The sequence below is a fragment of the Mus musculus genome, chromosome 17 (genome assembly GCF_000001635.26).
Source record: "Mus musculus strain C57BL/6J chromosome 17, GRCm38.p6 C57BL/6J".
Lineage (NCBI taxonomy): Eukaryota > Metazoa > Chordata > Mammalia > Rodentia > Muridae > Mus > Mus musculus.
In genome coordinates this window covers 40446070-40455378 of record NC_000083.6, presented here as the reverse complement: position 1 = coordinate 40455378, position 9309 = coordinate 40446070, and the positions used below count along the sequence as shown (strand labels likewise).

Below are 9309 nucleotides of genomic sequence, written 5' to 3'. Positions count from 1 at the left end.
GCAGTGCCCTAGGCTGCTGAGTAGTGTACACAACTCCACCACAAACATCAACATGGATTCAGGAAGCAGCCCTGACCATGAGCCACAATATGGTCTTAGATGTGTAATACTGCCACTAACTCAGCTTCATAGATGTTGGGAGCAGCAGCATAGACCACTAACACGAACATGGACTCCAGTGACATCTTGGACTAAATGGTTTTTAGAGGTGGCCCAATACAGAAAGTGAAACATTCCTTATTGCCCACTGTCAGGTGATCCCAATGCTGGGCAGGAGTATCCAGGGCTGAGTCTGTGTCTGTATAATCTCCAAGCTGCTCTACACCATCCCACCAACCCTGCTATTCAATGACAGCATGTAGACCTAAGTCCTTCCTTACTTGTTACCATCCTGTTGCTAGTTCCACCTCGCACCCAAGTTCACTCACTGCTCTGTTTTTCTATCTTTTTTACCTCTCTAACACATGTTTGTTCCTTGTAATGGAGCTTGTGGGTCTTCATGCAGGTCTCCCAACAACTGGAACTGAGCTGACCTTGACTATGTACTCTCCTTGTTGATCCTGTTTCCGTAACTGGACTGCCTCTTCTGACCTTAGAGGAAGAGGATATACCTAGTCTTACAATGACTTGACTTCCCAGAGTAGGTTGGTACAAATGCGGGCCTACCCCTAATGAGAGGAGAAGGGGAATAGAGGGACTGAAATAAGGGGGTAGGATTAGGATGTAAAGTGAATAAAAAAATGAAAAAAGTATAAATCAATTTAGTTTTGGTTTTAGATATTTTTATTTCTTCAATTTTTTATTATCAGGAGTGACTGAAATAAAAAATATAATTGAGAACTATCATTATTGTCATTGTGGAAATGGCTTTAAGATAAAACTGGTCAGATGAATATTAGTGCTTCCCACTTTTCAAATGGTAAATAATTGACATTGATAAAACAGACAAGCCCAGAGAATCTGTCCAGAATGTTCAAGATTTGGTATATTATACAACATGCCTGTTCTTTGGAAGAACACCTAGGACATAACTATGTGTACTTCTTGATCTCGTCATACAATATGAACACAAAGGTATACCACCCATGCCTCTGAAAACATTGGACCATGCCCCCTTGAAAACAGCCTTGCTTTCTTCATAGTGAGTGATCTTTGGCCGGCAGTCAAGGATACCTGTACTGACACAGTAAAGCCTTGGTACAAGCCCTCAATTTGTAGATCTTAACCAGGCAATCATCAAGGCCTTTGAATTCCCTTACAGTTCCAGCTTTGCCCACATCAGCTGCTAGACAGGTACGGGCAAAATCAAGAAGGTACCCAAAGCACAATAATGTGGCCCCAGCTGTACTACCTGATGCCAGGTTCCTTGCAAAGTAGCGCCAAAACTGGGTCCTTTTGTCCACACCACCCAGAAAGATCTGCTTTTATTTATCTTTGAAAGTAAAGTTGAGGGTCTGGGTGGGTAAGTATCTGATGACATTGGCCAGGTTCCCACACCAGAACGACAGGACTCCCTGTTCCTTGGGGATATAAAACAACACGTCTATAATGTCCTTGTATTCTTTATCTGCTTTGATTTGCTTCCTGGCATGCTGCAGCTGCAAGAGCATCCAGACCCACTCGATGGGTACTACTACCATCTGGCCAGGGCCATTTGACCAGCCAATAAGTCCTTGGCAAAGGACACAGCAGCATCTATCTTAAAAGCAAAAAAGAAAATGCTGTCTTTTTTTCACTGGATGGTTTCAGCTCCCTTGTCAAAGGTCTAGTGACCATAGGTGTATGGGTTCATTTCTGGGTCTTCAATTCTATTCCATTAATCTACCAGTCTGTCGCTGTACCAGGACCATGCAGTTTTTATCACAATTACTCTGTAGTACTGCTTGAAGTCAGGCATGGTGATTCCACAAGAGGTTCTTTTATTGCTGAGAATAGTTTTTGCTATCCTAGGTCTTTTGTTATTCAAGATGAATTTGCAAATTGCCCTTTCTAACTCAGTGAAGAATTGAGTTGGAATTTTCATGGGAATTGCATTGAACTTGAAGATTGCTTTAGGGAAGATAGCCATTTTTACTATATTAATCCTGCTAATCCATGACCATGGGAGATCTTTCCAACTTCTGAGATCTTCTTTGATTTCTTTCTTCAGAGACTTGAAGTTCTTATCATACAGATCTTTCACTTCCTTAGAGTCACACCAAGGCATTTTATATTATTTGTAAGTACTGTGAAGGGTGTTGTTCCCATGATTTCTTTCTCAGCTTGTTTATCCTTTGTGTAGAGGAAGGCCACTGATTTGTTTGAGTTAATTTTATATCCAGCTACTGCACTGAAACTGTTTATCAGGTTTAGGAGTTCTCTGGTATAATTTTTAGGTTCACTTATATATACTATCATATCATGTGCAAATAGTGATATTTTGACTTCTTTTCTAATTTTTATCCCCTTGATCTCCTTTTGTTGTCTAGTTGCTCTGGCTAGGACTTCGAGTATTGTAATGAATACATTGGGAGAAAGTGGGCAGCCTTGTCTAGTCCCTGATTTTAGTGGGATTGCTTCAAGATTCTTTCCAATTAATTTGATGTTGGCTACTGGTTTGCTGTATATTGACTTTATTATGTTTAGGTATGGGCCTTGAATTCCTGATCTTTCCAAGACATTTATCATGAATGGGTGTTGGGTTTTGTCAAATGCTTTCTCAGCATCTAACGAGATGATCATGTGGTTTTTATCTTTGAGTTTGTTCATATAGTGGATTATGTTCATGGATTTCCATAAATTAAACCATCCCTCCATAACTTGGATGAAGTCCATTTGATCATGATGGATGATCGTTTTGATGTGTTCTTGGATTCAGTTTGCGAGGATTTTATTGAGTATTTTTGCACCGATATTCATAAGGGAAATTGGTCCTGAGATCTCTTTCTTTGTTGGGTCCTAGTGTGGTTTTGGTATCAGAGTAATTGTGGCTTCATAGAATGAATTGGGTAGAGTACCTTGTTTCTATACTGTGGAATAGTTTGAGGAGAACTGGAATTATGTCTTCTTTCAAGATCTGATAGAACTCTGCAGCAAACCCATCATGTCCTGGGCATTTTTTGGTTGGGAGACTATTAATAACTGCTTCTATTTCTTTAGAGGATTTGGGACTGTTTAGATCTTTAATCTGATACTGATTTAAATTTGGTACCTGACATCTCTCTAGAAAATTGTCCATTTCATACAGGTTTTCCAGTTGTGTTGAGTATACCCTTTGTAGTAGGATCTTGATGATGTTTAGGATTTCCTCAGGTTCTGTTGTTATGTCTCCCTTTCAATTTCTGATTTTGGTTTTTGTTGTCGTTGTTTGTTAGTTTGTTCATTTTTTATTTGGTTTTTCGAGACAGGGTTTCTCTGTGTAGCCCTGGCTGTTCTGGAACTTACTTTGCAGACCAGACTGGCCTCAAACTCAGAAATCCACTTGCATATGCCTCCCCAGTGCTGGGATTAAAGGTGTGTGCCACCATGCCTGGCCTGATTTTGTTAATTAGGATACTGTCCCCATGCCTTCTAGTTAGTCTCGTTAAGGGTCTATCTTGTTCATTTTCTCAAAAAAAACCAGCTCCTGATTTGGTTGATTCTTTGTATAGTTCTTTTTGTTTCTACTTGGTTGATTTCAGCCCTGAGTTTAAACATTACCTGTAGTCTACACCTCTTGAGTTAATTTGCTTCCTTTTGTTCTAGGCTTTACTGTGTCAGTACAGGGCATTATCATCGACCAAGCTTGCCTACTTTGGTATCTATGACACTGCAAAGGGAATGCTACCAGATCGCAAGAATACTCACATCTTCATCAACTGGATAATTGCATAGTCGGTCACTGCTGTCCCTGGCCTGAGTTCCTGTCCTTTTGACACAGTTTGCAGTCATACGAAGATGCAGTCAGGGCGAAAAGGAACTGATATCAGGCATACAGGGATGCTTGACTGCTGGCCAAAGATCACTCACTATGAAGAAAGCAAGGCTGTTTTCAACGGTTCATTGTCCAATGTTCTCAGATGCATGGGTGGTGCCTTTGTGTTCATATTGTATGACGAGATCAAGAAGTACACATAGTTATGTCCTAGGTGTTCTTCCAAAGAACAGGCATGTTGTATAATATACCAAATCTTGAACATTCTGGACAGATTCTCTGGGCTTGTCTGTTTTATCAATGTCAATTATTTACCATTTGAAAAGTGGGAAGCACTAATATTCATCTGACCAGTTTTATCTTAAAGCCATTTCCACAATGACAATAATGATAGTTCTCAATTATATTTTTTATTTCAGTCACTCCTGATAATAAAAAATTGAAGAAATAAAAATATCTAAAACCAAAACTAAATTGATTTATACTTTTTTCATTTTTTTATTCACTTTACATCCTAATCCTACCCCCTTATTTCAGTTCCTCTATTCCCCTTCTCCTCTCATTAGGGGTAGGCCCGCATTTGTACCAACCTACTCTGGGAAGTCAAGTCATTGTAAGACTAGGTATATCCTCTTCCTCTAAGGTCAGAAGAGGCAGTCCAGTTACGGAAACAGGATCAACAAGGAGAGTACATAGTCAAGGTCAGCTCAGTTCCAGTTGTTGGGAGACCTGCATGAAGACCCACAAGCTCCATTACAAGGAACAAACATGTGTTAGAGAGGTAAAAAGGATAGAAAAACAGAGCAGTGAGTGAACTTGGGTGCGAGGTGGAACTAGCGACAGGATGGTAACAAGTAAGGAAGGACTTAGGTCTACATGCTGTCATTGAATAGCAGGGTTGGTGGGATGGTGTAGAGCAGCTTGGAGATTATACAGACACAGACTCAGCCCTGGATACTCCTGCCCAGCATTGGGATCACCTGACAGTGGGCAATAAGGAATGTTTCACTTTCTGTATTGGGCCACCTCTAAAAACCATTTAGTCCAAGATGTCACTGGAGTCCATGTTCGTGTTAGTGGTCTATGCTGCTGCTCCCAACATCTATGAAGCTGAGTTAGTGGCAGTATTGCACATCTAAGACCATATTGTGGCCCATGGTCAGGGCTGCTTCCTGAATCCATGTTGATGTTTGTGGTGGAGTTGTGCACACTACTCAGCAGCCTAGGGCACTGTGATAGAGAGGAGGGCATAGATGAAAGGGAGAGTGAGCACCCCTCTCCTCAGGCCACTTCACATCTCTCTTCCCCTGTTTACTTTTGGCTTGGATGAAGGCAGAGAAAGACTCAACCTCCCTTGACCATTTATTGGTGAATATATATGGACTTTTTTTTTAACCAATTCCAATGGATTTTGAGAAGAATTTTTTGTGGAGGGTGATAGGTCAAGGGGAATGGAGGACAGATATGCCAATACTGAGAGGCCAGTGTGATTGGGGGAATAAAATGAGATTCCAAAATAATCAATATAAATAAAAAATAAGTACATAAATAAATAAATAAACAAATAAATAAGTAAATAAATGCTGAAAGGGTTATAATAACGAAATCATTATGAAGGAATATGTCTTCAAACTTGATTCATAACCATGTGTATGCTTAGTGGAAGTAGGGTTTTATCTATCTCTTGAGATTGAAGCCAACTTCCCATGCTGTAACAGATAATTAGGAGATAACTGACTCTTGGTCCTTATATTCAATACTATCTGAGATAGGGCCCTTTCTTTGCTGTTGCATTCTTCAGCCCCTATCTCACATTTCACATTGAGATCATTGAAAGTAAAGACAACCTTTATTTCTGAACTCAATCTTTGATGCTTTACTCACTGAAACACCTCAATCCTCACAACATGCATCTTTAACATCTCAGTTTTCAAATGTCCAGTTTCCTTATGTCACTAGTAGGTTCTATAACTGCCAGTAATGGGGGATACAACCTTATTCTATTTCCATAGAATAGTAAATGCTCCAAGACCTCAGTGAGAATGCTGTAACTGGACAACCAGAATTTCTGTATTCTTACTTAGTATTATAAAATTATCAGGTATATGTGAGATAATTATCCATGTATAACTTACTATTCCTTCAGAGCACATTGATGGGAGCAGCAAAATTATGAGAAATAATGTCACTGGGAAAGGAGTCATGGCTGATACTAAGCAAAGAAAAGTCCTGGTTGAATTAAGCAGTGCAGGGACACAGAGATAACCAACACATTGTTAGAAGTTATGCCAAAGCAACTCTGGCTGGTGAATTTATTAAAAAAATAAGGGAGAGTTGCCAGTTGAGGTTGCTATAATTTCATTGTGACCTCCTGACTCTATTTGGTAGGATGATAAGCTGAAGGACTTGACTCATGTACTAATGTACCCGATGTTTCTTGAAAAGGTTAGAGAATTCCTAGTTCATTTCTACACAGTTCTATCACCCTGTCCTCAGAGGGAGACTGTGGGGGGAAAAAGATTCAATTTCTATTTCTTTCTTTCTTTCTTTCTTTCTTTCTTTCTTTCTTTCTTTCTTTCTTTCTTTCTTTCTTTCTTTCTTTCTTTTTCCAGTGAGCCATGCTTTTTTTTGCTATTCCCTATTCATAGCTTTCATCTATTCTAATTGCATATCTGGGTGCTGGGGTTGTGATTGTGCATATATAAATATAGAAAGATCTTAGAAGAGGAATTTTAAAGAACAGGTGCAAGTTTTGCCAACTACTACTAATATTTTCTAATTCTTTAATCTATTTTCACTTTTTCTCTTCAATAAGAAAATACAATCACAATGAATTGCATACCTCATCTATTTAAGCTCACTCAACCCATCTTTTGTGAAATGGACTATTTTATATTTTCACTAAAGTTTAAACAACCACTGATATTTGCTCACAATGTCCCTTCTCAGGGAGTCACCAAGTCCTATATCGTTTATATGCTGTTAATGTCCACTAAGTGTGGGATACACTTTCCTTTCTTTCAGAGCACATATAAATGTATTACTTTATATATTAAAGTCATGATGTCTTGTTTTGAATACTGTGTGTACATTCAAAAGAGTTAAAAATCTTTTTATTAAGAACATGATTTGTTTGAAATTTTTAATTGTCTGAAAGACGATGGGTCATTATCAGCAACAGTCTAGTGCATTCTACATTTTTTATATCATTTACTTTTGTTTCCTCTCTTTAATTGTCCTCAATATTCTGTAATGCCCACTTTCAAGTTTACTGTCTGCTTTTTTATTGAAATTTATGACCAAAATTTAAGTCAACATATCCCTACAGAGACCTGTATTGTATCTTCCCTTATTCTCTCTAATAGACACTATTCACTTCTCAGGATCAAGAAATCATTCAGGTCCACCTGGATCCACATACATCCAGTGCCCATAACCTTCTAGTGTAGGGGCCTTAATCTTGTAATTTCTCTCTTGATCAGCTTCATTTTCCAGTTAGCTCAGAAGTCCTTAAGGTCTCGTGTATATTTCAAGGACTGTGGCTCTGATATCTCTAGCCACTGTAATTTTAGCATTTTTAAAAAAGATTTATTTGTTATATGTAAGCACACTGTAGTTGTCTTCAGACACTCCAGAAGAGGGCGTCAGATCTTGTTACAGATGGTTGTGAGCCACCATGTGGTTGCTGGGATTTGAACTCTGGACCTTCAGAAGTGCAGTTGGGTGCTCTTACTCACTGAGCCATCTAACCAGCCCCTAATTTTAGCATTTTAAATACTGTCATCTTACCATAGAACTTGCTCTCAAATCCACTGTGTTAGCTGGAATTGCTTTTTCTCCAGCCTTTCATTTCAGGCCAGCTCCTGGTGCAGGTTCCTGTGTTTCAGGTGTTCTAGGCATATTCCCCTTTCATAGGTAACAGGCAAGGCCTAGAGTAGTGTTTTAAAGCCAGAAGTGCTTTTGCTTCATTGGCTATATTTCACAAGGGAGGTTTTGTTTTTTGTTTTGTTTGTTTTTTGTTTGTTTGTTTGTTTTGTTTTGTTTTGTTTTTAGCACAGATTGTCTTTTTATCTTCTGGTACTTTTACATCAGAATATTTAAATGTGTGAAAGTGAAATGGGACAGCAGTCCTGAGTAATTTTCCAGCATTTGCTTGGTGTGTCAGTAAACCACTATTTTCTTTGTTTCTGTCTGTCCTTTCTCCAGGGAATTTTTCTTTGTCATTTTTAAGTAAAAACATTCGGAAGGAGATTTTCCCTCTCTTCTAAACTTTTTGTCTAGCATTTTAAGTCACAATTTGCTCTTCCCATTCTAACTGTATTAAGCAATATTTGGACATTTTCTCTAGTCTTTGTTATTATCCTTTTTATGCAATGTTCTCTTGCCTTTCAATGTTTTTCATATATGGTTTTATGATTTTTTTCAGATTTATGATGATTTAGTAAAATGATTATTGCTTGCTCTTATTCTACCATTTTCATCAACAAATATTTCTGTAAAGGAAAACTACTTATATTGACATTATTAGGTAATCTGGATATTTCATATACACATGATTCAGGTTTGACAGGTCATTGTAACGATATGAAAGGTGTATAGGCAAATACAACAGAATAATACAGCAATTAAGCATGGGAGATTGAGCATATCAAAAATTTGGATAATTAAAAACATTTTGGAGACAATATATAAAATGTGTTAATTGAGCTAAGAAAAAGTATTATTATGGTCAGTTTATTTCAAAATATTATTTTTTTGGAGTTTTCATAGATATAAAGGAAATATGAAGACATTACATCAAATTTCCAGATGCTCTTGATTTTTTATGACATATTCTATTATATGTTTTCACTTTAGCTAGCATATTTTGTCTTGCCCTGTGCCTGCCTTTCTCTCTTCCTTCCTTCCTTCCTTCCTTCCTTCCTTCCTTCCTTCCTTCCTTCCTTCCTCCCTCCCTCCCTCCCTCCCTCCCTCCCTCCCTCCCTCCCTCCCCCTCTTTCTTTCTTTCTTTTCTTTCTTTTCTTTCTTTCTTTCTTTCTTTCTTTCTTTCTTTCTTTCTTTCTTTCTTTCTTTCTTTCTTTCTTCTTATTCAATTTTTATCCTGCTCACTACCCCATTCCTGGTAATCTCCTCTCACTGTCCTTCCCTCATCACCCTGCTCCTTGTCCTTGGGGCAGACAGGGGCCCCTTTAGGTATATCTCTACCCTGACACATCAAATCTCTGTGAGGCTAGGCACATTCTCTCCCACTGAGATCAGCCAATGTATCCCAGCTAGAACATATCCCACCGACAGGCAACTGGGGCTTTTGGAATAGCCCCAGTTTCAGTTTTTTGTTACCCATAGGATGATCAAGTTGCTTATCAGCTACATATGTGCTGTGAAGTCTATGGCCAATTCTTGTATGTTCTTTCATT

The 9309-nt window shown here is 38.5% G+C and overlaps 2 pseudogenes; one reads left to right on the top strand and one right to left on the bottom strand.

The window, feature by feature from the left end:
- Positions 769-1722, bottom strand: Gm34266 (predicted gene, 34266; annotated as a pseudogene).
- Positions 3722-4361, top strand: Gm45926 (predicted gene, 45926; annotated as a pseudogene).